This window comes from Triticum aestivum, chromosome 7D (genome assembly GCF_018294505.1).
Source record: "Triticum aestivum cultivar Chinese Spring chromosome 7D, IWGSC CS RefSeq v2.1, whole genome shotgun sequence".
Lineage (NCBI taxonomy): Eukaryota > Viridiplantae > Streptophyta > Magnoliopsida > Poales > Poaceae > Triticum > Triticum aestivum.
The window spans coordinates 594,101,644-594,120,976 of record NC_057814.1 but is presented as its reverse complement, the minus strand read 5'-3'; the positions used below and the strand labels follow the sequence as shown (position 1 = coordinate 594,120,976).

At 45.5% G+C, this 19,333-nt stretch overlaps 2 pseudogenes; both read left to right on the top strand.

The window, feature by feature from the left end:
* Positions 1–665: 665 nt before the first annotated feature.
* On the top strand, positions 666–1,578 carry LOC123170502 (uncharacterized; annotated as a pseudogene).
* Positions 1,579–11,032: 9,454 nt separating this feature from the next.
* On the top strand, positions 11,033–12,372 carry LOC123171367 (uncharacterized; annotated as a pseudogene).
* The last annotated feature ends 6,961 nt before the right edge of the window (positions 12,373–19,333 follow it).

The window sequence follows — 19,333 nt, the reverse complement described above, 5'->3', positions numbered from 1 at the left end:
CTTCACACAATATATGTATAAGCAGCAGAAAAGTGTGGTTCCCATCAGTTAAGCACACGTAATCTAGGTCTCATCCCATCTGGGGTATCAGATGATAAGCTAGACTGACGTGTAATGTGCCTGTATCAGATAGGTCTCATCCCATCTGGGGTACAAGAGCGCGCGCTCAGCCGAGGAGACGCGTGCAGTCGCGCTAGAACAGAAACGGCAAAGCGATGAAAGCAGTAAAATCAGCAATGCAAGCTGTACTAGTATACTTAATCCCTTTACGTACACGCCATGGTATATATCTTTTGTCGTGTTAATCAGCGTTCCGTTAGAAGCGAGGACGCGCGAGAAAGCAGTCGCCTGACCAGCAACGTGTATACGAGTATAAGCTAAGGAGATATACAACCAAAACAAAAGTAAAAAGTAACATTGCAAGCTATAAGGCGTGGTTATTTACGTGCACGCCATCATATATATTTTTTGTGAGTGTTCATAACCACTCTCCGTTCCTGGTAAGGCTGCGTGGTTCCAGTGAAGCTGAAACGTACGTACGCGACGCACGGCATGATGCCGGCCGGGTAAGCTGCGCAAGACCCGCTATTAAACCCCCATTGTCTTGCACACATCCGGCATCCACCTCAAAGGGCATCCACCTCCGTTCGACTGTCGTAGAGGCCATGGAAGCCGCAGCGGCGTGTTAGAACAGCAAGTTAACTGGAGTGAGAAACAAGGGGGAGGGCAAGTACGCCGCAACGATCAAGCACCTGGTGACGAAGACACTCTTGTGGCTGGGGAGTACTCGTCCCCCGAGGTCGCCGCGTGCACCTACGACCTCGCGGCTAGGGAGCTGAAGGGCACAAAGGCAAAGCTCAACTTCCCCTACCCTCCGCCGGCCAGACTGGTTAAGGAGGTGATTGCTGCACCGAGGCACCGCAGCCATGGTCACGACACACCGCTCTTTGAGGTTGTTACGTTGCCACTGGATCCCACAGCACTGCCTCCACCGCCGCCGAAGCTGGTAGTTTACTTTCCCTTCCCTTTTGAAGCGCCCGCCGGCGACACCCCATCGGTGCCAGCATATCCGTTCCTGCGCATGGCGCTTCCGGCACGAGCACGTCTCAGCCTGCAGCCGGCGCACGTGCACGCACCTGCTCCGCAGCCACAGCAGCCGATCCGACGGATGCAGATCGTGGCACAGGCGGAAAGCTGCTTACGCTCCTCAACTGAACCCCTAGGGGCTCCGTCTCGCAAACTGGTGTTCAAGAAACCCAAGTTGTTCATCGTTCCCGTCACTCCTAGTGCTCCAACAGAATGGACTGATGATAATTTCACCAAGCCGTGGTATTTCCCTGATTCTCCTACTGTTTAGCCTCGGCCGCGCACAATATGCACCGAGATCCCATAGTCGTGTGCCATCATAATCCAGAGGCAATCTGAATCTATCTATCATATAAGTTACAAATGTATTTTCATTGTTGTTCTCATGTGTCGCTGCCATGTATTGGGTTTACTGTGGTGTTGTTTATCATCATGTTGTTTCCTTTTACCAATCAAGTAATCTGTTCACTCCTGTCTTGTGTTTTGTTTTGGTGTGGGTGCACTCTTGTCTTATGTTACCATAATGTATTTTGAATGCAAATCATATAATCAGTTTACTCCATTAGTTAATCAATATCTTGTTTGGTGTGGTGTTTGAGATAATTGATTTGAGGTGAAGAGAGAAAATATTTCTCAAACACCGATGTTGTTTCAATTTTTAATGCAAAGCGAAGAAGTATGAAATATGCAAATTCCAAATTCAGGAAATCGTACTCAAGTCCATACTCATGTCATCCAAGCGCGAGGTTGTTGTAGTATATCATGAACAAAGTTTGTTGTAACCTTTATAACTGAACTATAAATGGCCACTAACATTCAATTCCCCGACGGCTTCATTTGTTGATGTCATGAAGGCAGCATGGACGTTGATCTATATCCATATTTCTCGGGGGATCACGGCCCTGAATTTCGGTACATCGATCAGTCTTAACAGTATTAGATGTATCCAAATGTATAGAAAACTACAGTAACTCATGTGTGGTGTCTAAAGTAGTGGAAGGTCTTCGGTATATTAATTTTATTTAATTATAATAATCTTTAAAAATGTGCAGTAGCAATCATTGTACGACCATATTTGAAGTACAAAGTTATTAGTTGTCTTAACATGAAATATTTTTATAATAATATTTGCGGCATTCTGTTGTAGTACTTATCTCTTGGGTTGGCAGTATAGCATATCTTATTTTCTTCCATGTACATGATCTTGTTGCATCATGAAATTACTAGTGATTTTAGGTATTTTCCGATTGGGTTATTCCAGGGATTAGGATTGCGAACGTAGTTGATCTAGTACGACCCACATCTAGATGTATTACACTTGCCTTGTGTAACGTTAGTCTAAGATAAGTTTAGAGGAGAACCCATGATGTTCTTGAAAGGTTCAGGCCTACTGGGTATGGAGAATCAACAAGATGATTTTTCTCTTATTCTGTATAGTTCTTTTTTCCAGTTGAACCTCTGGTTCAATCCACTTCTGTAAAATTTTTTTGAAAATCAATAAAAATACGCAGCAGAGTCCTCCCGTTTCCCTAAAAAAAAAGCAACAAGATGATTGAATTTCGCACCAGGTTACCAGATAACATAGCTACTAGGTCAAAATCGTTGCTAACCTTCCCCCCAAAAAAAAAAGCTTTGCTAACTTTACACTCAATCATAAAATTGCATCTTTCTTGTATCTCATGCTTTCTTTGTCATAAATCACATATGCCACTTTTGGCCACTTTTGGCAATAGATTTTGTTGTTGCCACCCAAACCAATTGCGTAGAACCCTAAAACTCAATTGCAGAAAGCTTCACATGTGTGCATAGCGGTGCCAAACAAAGTCGTTTAGATAGAAACCCTAGAACTGAAAACTCATTGTTATGTGAAAAGCTTAGCAGACATTAAAAACATGTGCATTGGTGAGCATTCTATCCACATCTGGTTTGTCTCTTGTTCTTTATATCAGTACCAGCCTTGCATCCAACTAATTTATGACACGTGTAATTTTTGAATGGTTCTGTTTTCATTCACACACACACGCGCGCCCGCGCCCGCGGATTTATATTTTGATGGTTAAATACATTGTATTATACTATTGCCATCAAATGTTCGTACCGAAGCATAGTCTACTCTATTTTGGTTCTTCAAATTTAGCAGGATAACGTATTAATATCTTAAGTATTCCTTGCCTGGAGAAATCAAATTACTCAAATACTGAGGTATTACAATTTGTAAAGTAAAGGAAGACGTATGAAATATTGCAAATTGAATTTCAGGAAAGACAAAACAGTCCTAAATTATCTACCATATCGCGCAGACTCGTAAGGAAGTAAGTAAATGTTTTTTAGGGAAATAGCAGGACTCTGCTGCATATTATTAGCATTATGTTTTGTAAAAAAAAAACTAAGTAAATGTCTCACTTAATTTTGTCCTACACTACTAAGCGGGAAGTTGCATTGTACACAACTTTGGCATAATTGATCCACAAACTCTATAATAGTATACACTACTACAAAACAAGCTAGCAGTGGTGGGTGACAAGTATAGCCTGCCACCGAAACATTTAGCCCACGACTAACATGGTAAGAATTTACTAGTGGAGGGTGGCATTTTTTGCCCGCCAGTGCAGATCCAATACCTGTTGTCAGCCCTCGTTTGTACCCACCACTGTTGTCTAGACGAAATAGCGGTGGCATGTACCTATCGATGCCCGCCAATAATGTGACCCCACCTATAAGCCTTTTCCTAGTAGTGATAGCATTTTAATCTGTTTGGAGCATTCACCACTATAATAGAATAAGAGCCAAGGATCAAGCACCTAAATATCATCCAAGTCCATACTCTCATACTTACAAATAGGTTGTTTTAATATACATGAACAAGGTTCAACCTTTAGATGTGAACTAAAATGACCACTAACTAGCAATCAATGATGGCTTCACTAGTTTCAGTTTGTACGGCGGTATGAAAGTTGATCTATATACATATTTCTCGGGGTGGTCGCATCCTTGAATTCTGGTACATCGGTCATTCATAACATCACCAGAGATATGAAAATGATTGAAAAAATTATAGTATCTCCTGTAAGGTAATATCTACAGTACTGTACGGTCTTGAAGATACTAATTTTATTCAACAAGAACAGTGAGAAGCATTGTAGAGTAGCAATAGTTTTATGATCATGTTTAAAGTGGCAATTTATAAAATCCCAACAAACACACCACCGATCGATTATATCAAATTGTTCTGATCATGTCAGGTAGCTCACCGGAACATGGTATTGAAGATCCAAAAGAGGGAGAATCATCTAGCTACTACTATGGACCCTAAGGTCCTAATGGAACTACTCACACATAGTCATGGAGGCAGCCAAGTTGAGGAAGAAGCCTCTGGCAGAACGCCCGAACGGGCCTCCAGGTTAGATCTTCGCTAAAAAGGAACTTGTGGCGGTAAAAAATTCTTCTAAAAATAAGAGGTTTTGATATTTATAGGATTTTATGGCGGTTGAATCAATGTAAGTTGGTGCAGGTGGGCCCCGCAGGCCCTGGTGGCATGCCACCTGGCTGTGTGGGCCCCCTATGGCTCTCTCTTTCCTTCTCGAAGCTTGATGGGTCCTTTGTTGCCCAAAAAATTATGTTAAATTTCCACTGGTTTTTGAGATTCCAAGATATTGATAAAACATGCAGAAAACAAAAACTCACATTGGCCACTAGATTAATAGGTTAGTCCATAAAAATAATAGAAAATGCTATAAAATATATAAAATTGAAAATATAATAGCACGAAATAAAAAAAAATATAGATACGTTTGAGACATATCTAAGACGCAGTGAGAGAAGTAAGAGGATATATGAGTGGAGGAAGCCAAATGTAACTGGCCTAAGGAAAAGACCCAAACGCCCATTGATCCTACCTGGGGTGGCCAATGAAGAAGGACCAAAACAACCCGACATGGAGCGAACGATACTGACAGCCGGCACCGACTTGAGAGCCGATACTACAGACGCAACCGAGCACCTGGTTGGCGTAAGCAAACCAGCCACGAAGCCACCGGCGCGAGGTCTAACCGGGCAGGCAGCCGCGCGCGATCGGATGGTGCGACAGACTTGGCCTAGCTGGTCAAACCCAACCGTCCAAGTAGCATGCGTAAGCAGCGCGCAAGCTGGCGCAAACGGCGCATCACACGCCCCAACTATAGCGACCAAACTAGCCCGGTGGAGGCGAAGACGACGACATGCGCATGCGGTTATCCTCTTGCGTTTGGGCGCAACACATGCCACCACACATCGTGGCCCCGACATGAGCTGGCACAGGCGAGCACACTGCACGTCTCAGCTGTAGCGACTAAACCATCAAGCAAGGGCAAACAGGCCGACAAGAGGGTCCGGCATGACCATCCCGCACGGGCGCGGGAGCGACGCGAGACGCCGCATGACTGTGGCCCCGGGCATGCGCTCGTGCTCCACTTGTCTTGGATCGTCCAGGTGGGGCGCCCGTGTCCAAGCCGTTTGCGCCAAAGTCTACTAGATGACGGTCTTGGTCCACCCATCATGTACACGTGCCGACTGCAGCGATCACGCGCCCTCGGTCCATCCGTCATGGACATGCGCTTACTATAGTGATTGTGTGCCCTCGGTCCACCCGTCGTCGACCTTCCAGCTGGGTCGCCTGGGTGCGAGCCGTGCAATCAGATCGAACAGCTCGCCTAATCTCTGAGAGCCTGCTGTCACAATCTACCCGGCAACAGACGACTAGGAGGCTTTCTTCGCCAGACTATAGCGATCCCGCGCCCTCGGGCCACCCGTCATCGAGCTTCCAGCTAGGTCGTCTGGTTGCAAGCCGCCCGGGCAGATCGGATGGCCCGGAGCCGCCCCACGAGGCTCCTGCCGCAAGCCAACTGGCAATGGACGGACAGGAGCCTCTCCTCTCCCTCGAAAAGCCCGGGAAGGCGCGCACTCTAGCATTCTTTATAGGAATAATGGGTTAATTGATTCGAAAGGATTTACCGGAATCTTTATGATTTAAAAAATTGATAACAAACATTTTTGGACTATCCTCCAATTATAGTTCATAACGTTTTTGCAGGCTCGTCATAGTTTTTTTTATGTTTGATGTATACAATGTAATAATGCGTCAATTCTCCATCATTATTTACGGGAATATTACGGAAGATGTTGTTTTTTCCTCTTTAACTTGACGAAGTAGTAAGAAAATAGTATTTATACCCATATTAGTTGTTATATTTTATCTTATTTTCAATATAATTTAATATGTATTGTCTATGAAGTGTTCTCGTTCTTTTTGACAAGTACTATTGTATGTTTTGGATTCTTGATGTGGCAAACAAACTGTATTCCTTTAGTGGTGCTGCTTAAATGAGTACAATGTGATTAAGCCTTTTAAAATTGTACTCTATTGGACAATGTTCTTTGTTCGTCTTTTAGGAAGTGTTTACCATTATGGCTCATACAAATAAAATTATGAAATGTTGATCCTAAAAAAGGCATAATAATTAAATTCTTTTCTACAATTTTGATATTTTATTTGACACAAAAATTGTATTATTTACTAGCCATAATGAGAACATCCAGGAAATCATAAAAAAGTTAACCATTTCAAAGTTTGAGCACAATAACTAAAGATGGTGCCCTCGCATATGTGAGGAACACTTTGCAAGTGTCATCTAAAAGAAAACTTGGTAATAATCTATTACCTTTGAGAAAAATTCAATTTTTTTTGGCTTCCTAAATCCTATATTCCTAAAAAGTTCATCCCCACTATAAGAAAAATATTCTTAAAAAGATAATCCTCACTACAAGCAATTCTCTCAACATGCAGCCCTCCACCTCAAAAAGTGTTCAATGTCAGCATTCACTATTTTCTAGCCATGAATCACATCAACTATCTTTAAGTCTTACAACATGCACTCACCAACCTCACCAAGACATGCATGTTTGCCACATCACAATTAGTCATGTGCTTATCGAAGTCATGCATCTTAGAAAAACTCATGTCATTAGCATGCCATCTTATTGATGTGGTACAGAATACTAACTCAAGCTGACAGTGTATATTGATCGTTATGGTGTGGATAAAAGAGTGAAAATATGAATTGAAGAATGCAATACGTGCATACAAGTATTGGCTGGTGTGTCGTCTATCTGTAAATACTAAGGGCATCGAGGTGTCTTGGAGCTGCAAGCCATCCAACGATGTATCCATTGATGTGCGGACGCATCGGCTTGTCCGAAATCCCGCCAACTGGATGCAAAGCAGGGGGAGGTTAGGAGGCTTACGAACCCCCACAACGTACAAGTTCGACACCCCGGTCCGCTCAAAATATTCTCTCCAGCAAGCGCCATCTCCGGCGCAACTGCATCTCCACTCTCAATGCTGCATTCAGGCCGGCCTAGAGGGGATGCGACCGGTCACTAGAGCCAGCATTGAATGGGAGTGTTAGCCGAGTGCGCCACCCCCGTCACGTCATGGTCTCCGCGCCTGTTCAATGCCGGAGAGACGTGACCGGATGGGGCGACGAGACGACTATCTACCGCATTGAAGTCGGCTGCTCATCTATCTGTGTGTTGACATTACACAGACGTGATAGCCGAGAAACCTACTCCGGTGTCTGCACTGAAACAACTTGATGTTTGGTTTGGTCGATGCCCTTTATTTATACGTGGCCGCGCACAACATGATCCGCACCACACCACGTCCATTTTTCGTTCCTCTCTGTGCACCACCTTTGCCACGACAAGCTCTAGAGCGAAGTGGGAGACCCTCTCGGCGGAGAAGAAGCACGAGTTGGCCAGCCTTGGGGCCGACTAGCAGCACCGTCATGCGTGACGAATAGAGGCTGGTTTGCCGGAGGTGAGAGACGACGACGTGACGATGAGCCGGCGCCCCCGCCTGCACAGGTCCATGGCGAAACCACACTTCAACATCGTCATGACGGAGGAGCAGCCGACACCACCAGTGTTGATGTTTTGTCTGGCGCCGGAGGAGCAAGGCTACAACCTCTCCAACCTCCCGCATCACTGGCTGGCTGAGGGCCAAAATCTATGGCGACTTCTGAAGCGAGGAGACCACGGCGGCCATGGCCTCGGAGGAGCCGAACTTCGTCGAACAACAGGTAGCGCTCTAAGAGACCACGTGCAGCGCTCGTGCCGGCTGCAACGTGGTCATGGTGGAGGCGGGCATGGCGACTTAGGCGATCGCGAACGGGAATGGTTACATCGACAGCTCCGCGTCACCCGCGGTTCCCATCGGGCCACAACGACAACGGGTCCGGCCCGTTCCACGTCCATCTTGAACCCCACATTGACCGACGACATCCAAGCAACGGAATTCGACAAGGAAGAGTAGGACATGGGAGACGAAGGCGTCCGTATCCCATGTGGGCATGCATGTGCCCCATTTCTTACTCTTCATCGCCGGTGAGCCACAGCTTCACTTTGCGGAGCTCAGGCCCGGCAAAGATGCCGGACATCGGGAAGATGGGACATGGAACAAGGATGCCTCCACGGCTGGCGAAGATTTATACTAGATTAACATTTTATGTTAAAAAATGTCATGTACACTTTTTAAAATGAAATATGCAAAAAATGTCATGAATTTAGACCGGTTTAAATGATCATCCATTTCGTTCAAACACCGTTTAAAGTGTGTCCGGACGTTTGATGGATAGGGTTGAATGGCCGAGCCCTGTATCACTGTTCGTGGACAGATACTATGTCCATTTTAGGGTTGAAGATACCCTAAAGCCTTTTTTCTTGAAAAACTCTATGATTCTACAAGACTTTTTGGAGATACGTTTACGGAAATGATAAAAATAGAAATACCGAATATTAATCTGACAATTTGACTTGAGATTTTTTTATCAGAAAAAATAATTTAATTTGAAAATTACTTAAACCGTTAATTTCCTAACTTAGCAGTGATGCTTAACCACGTTGGAAAGAAATGCAATGGAAGAAAAGACAACATTCGTTTAAGAAAAGACAAACTTCACACAATATATGTATAAGCGGCAGAAAAGTGTGGTTCCCATCAGCTAAGCATTCGTAATCTAGGTCTGATCATCCCATCTGGGGCATCAGACGATAAGCTCCCGTATCCGGCGCCTTTTAGTACGAGAGCGCGCGCTCGGCCGAGGAGACGCATGCATCCGCGCAAGAACAGAAACGGCAAAGCGGTGAAAGCAGTAAAATCAGCAATGCAAGCTGTCTTAGTGTACTTGATACCTTTACGAAACCACATGCAGTGCTCGCGCCGACTGCAACGCAATTGCGGACGGAAACAGCGGCAGCTCCGCATCACCCACGGTTCCCATTGAGGACCACGAGTCCGGCCCGTCCACATCTATCGTAGACCTTACATCGACCAGTCACGTCCAAGCGGTGGAATTCGATAAAGAAAAGTAGCACATGAAAGACGGACACGCCCGTGTCCTTGCGGGCATGTCCGTGACCCATGTCTTACTCTTCCTTGCCGGCAGTGGCCTAGCCAGTTCTCGGCCACGCCCCGGGCCAACCTTCTAAGCTACAGGCTAAGTGCTACAGGCTGATGTGCCATACATTAATTGGAAACAGCAGACCCACAATTAAAAATCAGGGAGGAAGGGATTGGCGAAGGTCGTGGACAAGTCTGTCCGTATGGAGTTTTCCATGGGTTGCAGCCCGTAGATGTAGAATTTTTGCAGTAATTATGGTTGCTACAGTGCCGAATTTATCTACAGTATACAAAGGACTTTCTAGCCGCCCCAGGCCATGGACCCTGTAGCCTGGGGCCTGGCTACGCCACTGCTCGCCGGCGACTAGCAGCTTCACTCCCCGGAGCTTAGGACCGGCAAAGATGCCGGACATGGGGAAGACCGGACATGGAACATGGACGCCTCCACGGCTGGCGAAGATTTCGACTAAGTTAACATTTTATATTAAAAATAATGTCATGTACACTTTTGTTAAATGAAATATGTTAAAAATGTGATGAAATTGGTCCGGTTTAAATGATCGACCGGTTTGTTCAAATACCATCTAATATGTGACCAGATATTTGATGGATAGGGTTGGATGGCCAGCTCCTGTATCACTATCGTGGTTGGGTACTAGGTCCGTTTTAGGGGATAGCGTTGACGATACCCGAAAGCCTTTTTTCTAGAAAAACTCTACAATGCTACAAGACTTTTTGAAGATATGTTTATGGAAATGTTAAGAATAGAAATACCTAATATTAATCTAACAACCTGACTTGTGATGTGTTTTTAACAGAAAAAATAATTTAATTTATTTTGAATATTCCGTAAACCGTTAAACTTCTAACTTAACATTGATGCTTAACCACGTTGGAAAGAAATGCATTAGAAGAATAGACAACGTCCGTTTAAGAAAAGACAAACTTCACACAATACATGTATAAGCAGCAGAAAAGTGTGGTTCACATCAGCTAAGCGCACGTAATCTAGGTCTCTGTCCCATCTGGTGCATCAGATGATAAGCTTGGCTGACGTGTAACGTGCCCGTATGCGGCGCTTTTCTACCGAGGACGCTCCATCGAAAGTAGTAAAATCAGCAATGAAAGCTGTACTAGTGTGCTTGACCCCTTTACGTACAGGCCATCGCATATATCTTTTGTCGTGTTAATCAGCAAGAAAGCGGTGCGTGTATAACCGTATAAGCTAGGAGAAATACAACCAAACAAAAGTGAAAAGGAACAATGCAAGCTGCAAGGCGGTTCTATACGTGCACGCCATGATATATAGTATTTTTTTGTCAGTGTTAGTAACCACACTCCGTTCATGTTGAGCCGGTGTGGTTCCAGTGAGGCTGAAACGTACGTACGCGACGCACGGCTTGATGCCGGTGGCTGGGCTGCGCAAGACCCGCTATTAAACCCCCATCGTCTTGCACACATCATGCGTCCACCTCAAAGCGCATTCACCAACGTTCGACTGTGGTAGAGGCCATGGCAGCCGCAGCGGCGGGTGAGAACAAGAGGTTAAATGGGGTGAGAAAGAAGGGGGGTGACAAGTTCGCCGCAGCTATCAAGCACCCGGTGACGAAGACGTTGTTGTGGCTGGGGACGTACCACTCCCCTGAGGTCGCCGCGTGCGCCTATGACCTCGCGGCTAGGGAGCTGAAGGGCACAAAGGCAAAGCTCAACTTGCCCTACCCTCCGCCTGTCAAACTGGTAATGGAGGTGATTGCTGCACCGAGGCACCGCAGCCACGAACACGACGCACCGCTCTTTCAGGTCGTTACGTTGCCACCGGACCCCATAGCACCGCCTCCACCGCCGCCCAAGGGAAAAAAATCTTATACGACATGGGTCGTATGCCCTCTGTCGTGAGACCCGCATCAGCTGTTGACAACTGGCAAACGAATCTGAAAGCACCCTCCCCTTCTTCCACCTCTGGCTTCGCTCTCTACTCTTTCTTATTCACCGGTGGCCGTTATTCTCCTGACTTCTACACAGGCTCGCTGTCGGTCCGAGGGCGTAGATGACGTGCAGTTTCATTAAAAAGGTCGTCCACCTCCCTGTGGCGGTTCCTCGTGGACTCCATATCTTGTGGCGTCGGGATCTTGCGGATCCCGCTCGACCTCTGCACGGGCTCGCCCTCGACGGCGATGACGGAGCAGCTCGTGCTGATGGTGGCCATTGGACCCGAGCATGGCAGGGACTCTAGCATGGACGGTTGGTGCTGGAAGGGGGCGACATGGGAGGAGATGTCAGGGCGTAGGACTGCAGCGAGGGAGTGCTCTCATGTGTTATGGCTCCTGTTGGTGCTACTTGGTGGTTCTAGCTGCTCGAGGGGAGGGGAGAGAGAGAAATCAAACGAGAGATTGAAGTCAGAGGTGGAAGAAAGGGGGAGGGTGCTTTGGGATTCGTTTTGCCAACTGTCAGCAGGGGGAGCGGGTCTCACGACGGGGACGTACGACTCGTACAAGATTTTTTCCCACCCAAGCTGTTAGTTTACTTTCCCTTCCCCTTTGAAGCGCCCGCCGGTGACACCCCACCGGTGCCTGCATACCCGTTCCTGCACATCCCGCTTCCAGCACGAGCACGTCTCAGTCTGCAGCCGATGCATGTGCACACACCTGCTCCACAGCCACAGCAGCCGATCCGACGGACGCATATCGTGGCGCAGGCGGAAAGCTATGGAACCCCTAGGGGCTTCCTCTCACCACCTGGTGTTCAAGAAGCCCAAACTGTTCATCGTTCCCGTCACTCCTAGTGCTCCAACAGAAGGAACTGGTGACAATTTCACCAAGCCGTGGTATTTCCCTGGTGCTCCTGCTGTTTAGCCGCAGCCGTGCGAAATATGCACCGAGATCCCATAGTCATGTGCCATGATAATCCAGAGGCAATCTGAATCTATCTATCATATAAGTTTTAATACAAATGTTTTCAATGTTGTTCTCATGTGTCGCTACCATGTAATAGGTGTATTGTGGTGTTGTTTATCATCATGTTGTTTGTTTTTACCAATCACGTACTGTTAACTCTTGTCTTCTGTTTTATTTTGGTGTGGGTGCACTCTTATCTTATGTTACCATAATATATTTTGGGTACAGAACATTTCATCAGTCTACTCCATTAGTTAATCAATATGTTGTTTGGTGTGGTGTTTGAGATAATTGATTTGAGCTGAAGAGAGAAAATATAGCGCAAACACCGATGTTGTTACAATTTTTAGTGCAAAGCGAAGAATTATGAAATATGCAAGTTCCAAATTCAGGAAATCGGACTCAAGGATCAAAGGATCCTAAAAAATCATAAAAGTCCATAATCTCTTGTCGTCCAAGCGCCCGGTTGTTGTAGTATATCATGAAAAAGGTTTGTTGTAACCTTTATAAGTGAACTATAAATGGTCACTAACAATCAAATCCCCGCCGCTTCACTTGTTTATGTCTGGAAGGCGGCATGAACATTTATCTCTATCCAGATTTCTCGGGGGATCACGGCCCTGAATTTCGATACATCGATCAACAGTATTAGAAGTATCCAAATCTATAGAAAACTATAGTAACTCATGTGTGGTGATATCTAACGTAGTGGACTGTCTTCGGTATATTAATTTTATTCATTAAGAATGATCATAATAAATGTGGAGTAGCAATCATTGTACGAATATATTTGAAGTACAAAGTTATTAGTAGTCTTAACATGAAACATTTTTATAGTAATATTTTGGGCACTATGTTGTAGTACTTATCTCTTGGATTTGCAGTATAGCATATCCTTATTTTCTTCCGCATGTACATGATCTTGTTGCGTCATGAAATTACTAGTGATTGTAGGTATTTTCCAATTGGGTTATATCCTTGTTGCATCATGAAATTACATGAAGAAGTATGATTCCAAACATAGTCCATTCTAGTATGATCCACATCTATAGGTATTACACTTGCCTTGTGTAAGGTGAGTCTAAGATAAGTTCTGAGGACAACCGATGATGTTCTTGAAAGGTTCAGTCCTACTAGGTATGGAGAAGCAACAAGATGATTGAATTTGGTAGCAGGTTACCAGATAACATAGCTACTAGGTCAAAATCTTTGCTAACCTCCCCCCCCCCCCCCCCCCCAAAAGTAGCTTTGCTAACTTTACACTAAATAATAAAATTGCATATTTCTTGTATCTCATGCTTTCTTTGTCATAAATCACATGTGCCACTTTTGTCCACTTTTGGCAATAGATTTGGTTGTTGCCACCCAAACCAATTGTGTAGAACCCTGAAACTCAATTGCAGAAAGCTTCACACATGTGGATAGCGGTGCCAAACAAAGTCATTTAGATAGAAACCCTAGAACTGAAAACTCATTGTTATGTGAAAAGCTTAGCAGAAATTAAAAGCATGTGCATTGGTGAGCATTCTATCCACATCTGGTTTGTTGCTTGTTCTTTATATCAGTACCGGCCATGCATCCAACTAATTTATGACACATGTAAGTTTTGAATGGTTCTGTTTCCACACACAAAAACACACACACACACACACACACACACACACACACACACACACACACACACACACACACACACACACACACATAGATTTACACTTTGATGGTTAAAAATCAAATTACTCAAGTACCGAGGTGTTACAATTCGTAAAGTAAACGAAGATGTATGAAATATTGCAAATTAAAATTTTAGGAAAGACAAAATAGTCCTGCCTTATATACCATATCAAGGAGACTCGTGAGCAACTAAGTAAATGACTCTCTTAATTTTGTCCGACACCACTAACCGTGAAGTTGCATTGTACACAACTTTGGCATAATTGATCCAGAAACTCCATAATAGTATACACTACTGCGAAATGACCTAGCGGTGGTGGTTGACAAAAATATTCCCTCCACTGAAACATTTAGCCCACGGCTAACACGGTAAGAATTTACCAGTGGAGGGTGGCATTTTTTGCCCGCCACTACAGACCCAATACCTATTGTGAGCCCTCTTTTGTACCCACGACAGGTGTCTGGCCGAAATAGTGGTGGCGTGTACCTAACGGTGCCTGCCACTAACGTGACCTACAAGCCTTTTCCCAGTAGTGAAAGCATTTAATCCATTCGGAGCATTTCCACTATAATAGAATAAGAGCCAAGGCTCAAGCACCAAAAAATCTTCAAATTCCATACTCTCATAGTTATAATCAGGTTGTTTTAGTATATCATGAACAAGGTTCAACCTTTAGATCTGAACTAAAATGACCACTAACAAGCAATCGATTATGGCTTCACTAGTTTCAGTCTTGAACGCGGTATGAACGTTGATCTCTATCCATATTTCTCAGGGGTGGTCGCATCCTTGAATTCGGGTACATCGGCCACTCTTAACATCACCAGAAGTATGAAAATGATTAAAAAACTTATAGTATCTCATGTAAGGTAATATCTACAGTACTGTACGGCCTTGAAGATACTTATTTTATTCAACAAGAACAATGAGAAACATTATAGAGTGGCAATCGCTTTATGACCATGTTTAAACTGACAATTTATCATATCTCAACAAACACACCAACGATTATATCGAATTGATCCAATCATGTCAGGCAGCTCACGGGAACATGGTATCGAAGATCCAAAAGAGAGAGAACCATCTAGCTACTAATATGGACCCAAAAGGTCCTAATGGAACTACTCACACATATTCATGGATGCAGCAAGGTTGATGAAGAAGCCTCCGGCAGAACTCCGAAACAGGCCTCCGGATTGGATCTTTGCTAAAAAGGAACTTGCAGCGGCGGAAAAATTCTTCTAACAATAAGATGTTGTCATATTTATAGGATTGTATGGCGGTTGAATCAACGTAAGGCAGTGTAGGTGGGCTCCACACGCCCTGGTGGTGTGCCACCTGGCCGTGTGGACCCCTGTGGCTCCTCTTGTTCCTTCCCGGAGCTTGGTGGGTCTTGTTTCCCGAAAGAAAATTCAGGTTAAATTGGCATTGTGTTTTGACATTCCAAGATATTAATAAAACATGCAGAAAACAGGAACTGACACCGGGCACTAGATTAATAGGTTAGTGCAGAAAAATAATAGAAAATGCTATAAAAATGATAATATAATAGCACAAAACGATCAAAAAATTTAGATACGTTTGGGACATATCAAAGATGCGGTGAGAGAAATAAGTGGATATATTAGTGGAGGGAGCCAAATGTAACTGGCCTAAGGAAAAGACCCAAACGCCCATTAATCCTACCCGGGGTTGTCGGTGCTAAATCCGGCTAATCTCTGGTAGGGGGTCCCAAGCAAGATGGTCTGACCTAGATGGTAACAAAGGAAAGTATGGACATGATATTTTACCCAGGTCCGGGCCCTCTTGCGGAGTTAAAACCCTACGTCCTGCTTGTCATTATTGATAATGATGGGGTACAGAGTATAGATTGATCTACCTCGAGACCGTATGAGTATTACCTAAGCTCTAAACCTTGCAAAGGTGAATGTGTGTCTCTACAGACTAAACCACACAATTATATAGACATCGGGGATACCTAGGGTTAACAAATGGATGGTTACAATCTCTAGAGATAAGCATGCCGAAGGAAACATGCTTAAAGTAAACGCCAAGTCTTCAGGAGATATGTGTCTTGATCGCGCCGAGGGCCAGGGTTAGTATGGCCACATCAACAGTCTTCAATGGGTCCTCAGCCTAGCCCATTACTGGTGGGCCGACCTACTAAGTACCCCCTAATTCAGGACATCAACAGGGATGGCCAACTAAAGAGACCAAAACAATCCGACATGGAGCGAACGATGCTGACAGCCGGCATCTTCTTGAGAGCCGACACTGCGGACGCAACCGAGCACCTGGTTGGCCCAAGCGAACCAGCAACAAAGCCACTGGCGCGAGGGGTGACTGGGCATACACCCGCATGAGACCGCCTGGTGCGACCTACCTGGCCCGGCTAGTCCAACCCAACCGTTGGAGCAGCGAGCGTAAGCATCAAGTGAGCTGGCGCAAATGGCACGTCGCACGCCCCAGCTGTAGCGATCGAACGAGCCTGGTGGAGGCGAAGATGACGACATGCGGGTGCAGTTACCTTGTTACGTGTGAGCGTGACGCAAGCCGCCACACGACGTGGCCCCGACAGAGCCCGTGGTCCACCGAGCGGGACACGTCGATAGACGCGGAGGACTTGGGCGTCACACGACCTGGCACAAGCGAGCACACTGCACGTCTCGGCTGTAGCAACTAAACTAGCAAGCAGGGGCAAAGCACCGACAAGAGGATCTGGCAAGGCCGTCACGCGCGCGCGTGGGCGCGACACGAGATGTCGCATGACAGTGGCCTTAGGCATGCGCTTGTGGTCCACTTGCCACGGACCGTCCAGGCGGGGCGTATGTGTCCAAGCCGTCCACGCCAAAGTCCGTCGAATAACGGTCTCAGTACACCCGTCATGTACACGAACCGACTGTAGCGATCATGCGCCCGCAGTCCACCCATCATGGACATGCGCTGACGGTAACGATCGCGCGCCCTGGGTCCGCCCGTCATCAACCTTCCAGCTGGGTCACCTAGGTGCGATCTGTGCGGTCAGATCGGACAGCTCGCCTCGCCCGTGAGAGCCTCCTGCCGCAGTCCACCAGGCAACAGACGGCTGGGAGGCTTTCTTCGCTCGACTGTAGAGATCACGCACACTCGTTCCACACTCACGGATACGCGCTGACTATAGTGATCGCTCACCCTCCAGCCACCCATCATCGACCTTCCAGCTAGGTCGCCCGAGTGCGAGCCGTCCGGGCAGATCGGGCAAACCGGGTGCAAGCCAATTGGCAACGGACGGTCAAGAGCCTCTCTTCGCCCTCGAATAGCCCAGGAAGGGGGGGCATTCCAGCATCCTTTATAGGAGTAATGAGTTAATTGATTCGAAAGGATTGACCAAAAACTTTGTGATTTAAAAAATTGATCAAGATCCTTTTTGAACCATCCTCCATTTATAGTTCATAACCTTTTTGCAGGTTCATGGCAGTTGTTTATGTTTGATCTACACAGTGGAATAATGCTTCAATTCTCCATCATTATTTACGGGGATGTTATGGAAGATGTTGTTTTTTCTCTATAACTTGACGAAGCAGTAAGAAAATATTATTTATACCCATATTAATTGTAATATTTTATTTTATTTTTGATATGTATTGTCTAGGAAGTGTTCTGGTTTTTTTTTCACAAGTACTATTGTATGTTATGGCTTCTTGATGTGGCAAACAAACTGAATACCTTAGAGGGTGCTTCTTAAATTAATGAGTACAATGTGATTTAGCCTTTTAATATTGTACTATTGCACAATGTTATTTGTTCATCTTCTAGGAAGTGTTTACCAATATGGCTCATACAAATAAAATTACCAAATCTTGATCCTAAAAATGGCATAATTAAATTCTTTTCAATAATTGTTATATTTAATTCAACACAAAAATGGTATTGTTTCCTAGCCCATGATGAGAACATCGAGGAAATCATAAAAAAAAAGTTAATCATTTCAAAGTTTGAGCACAGTAAAGATGGTGCCCTCCCATGTGCGAGCGACTCTTTGTGAGTGTCATCGAAAAGAAAACATGGTAATAATCTATTACCTTTGAGAAAAAAATCACAATTTTTTTATCTTCCTAAATCTTATACTCTTAAAAAGTTCATCCCCACTACAAGCAAAATATTCTTAAAAAGTCTTCTACCTCAGCAAGTGTGTCATGTCAGCGTTCACTAGCACTATTTTTCAGTCATGCATCACATCCACAACCCTTAACTCTTACAACGTGCACTCAGCCACCTCACCAAGTCATGCATGTTTGCCACATCATAATTAGACATGTGCTTATCGAAGTCATGCATCTTAGACAAACTCATGTCATTAGCAAGCCATCTTATTCATGTGGTATGGAATATTAACTCGAACTGACGGCAGATATCTATCGTTGGGATGGATTAAAGAGTGAAAATGTGAATACAAGTATTGGCTGGTGTATCGACTATCTGTAAATACTAAGGGCACCGAGGTCTCTGGGCGCTGTAAGCCATCCAACGATGTACCCATGGATGTGAGGACACGTCCACTTGTGTGAAATCCCGCAAACCAGATGCATAGCAGGGGAGGGATGGCAGGCTTTCCAACCGCTACCACGTACCCGTTCGACACCCCGGTCCCACCCAAATAATCTCTCGAGCACGTGCATCTCCGGCGCAACTCAACCTCCACTCTCCACATTGCATTCATGCCAACCTAGAGGGGACGCGACCGGTCACTGGAGCCGGTATTGAATGGGAGCGCTGGCTGAGAGCACCGGCCCCGTCATGTCCCGGTCTCCACACCTATTCAAAGCCGGAGATATTTGACCGGATGGGGCGAGGAGACGACTATCTACCGCATTGAAGCCGACTCCCCGTCTATCTGCCTGTTTACATATTAAACAGGCCGGAGAGCCGAGAAAACTACTCCGGTGCCCGCACTAAAGCAACTCGACGTTTGGTTTGGTCAGTGCCCGTTATTTAACTATGGCCGCGCATAGCATGATCCACACCACACCACATCCATTTTTGTTCCTCCTCCGTGCACCACCTCTACAACGGTGACCTCTAGAATGAAGTGGGAGAGCCTCTCGCTGAAGCAGAAGCACGAGTTGGCAAAGCCTTGCGGCCGGCTAGCAGCAATGTCATGTGTGACGGATAGAGTCCGGTATGCCAGAGGTGAGATACGACGACGTAACGATCAACCGACGCCCACACCCGCGTCGGTCAATGCGCGCAACCGCACTTCAACTT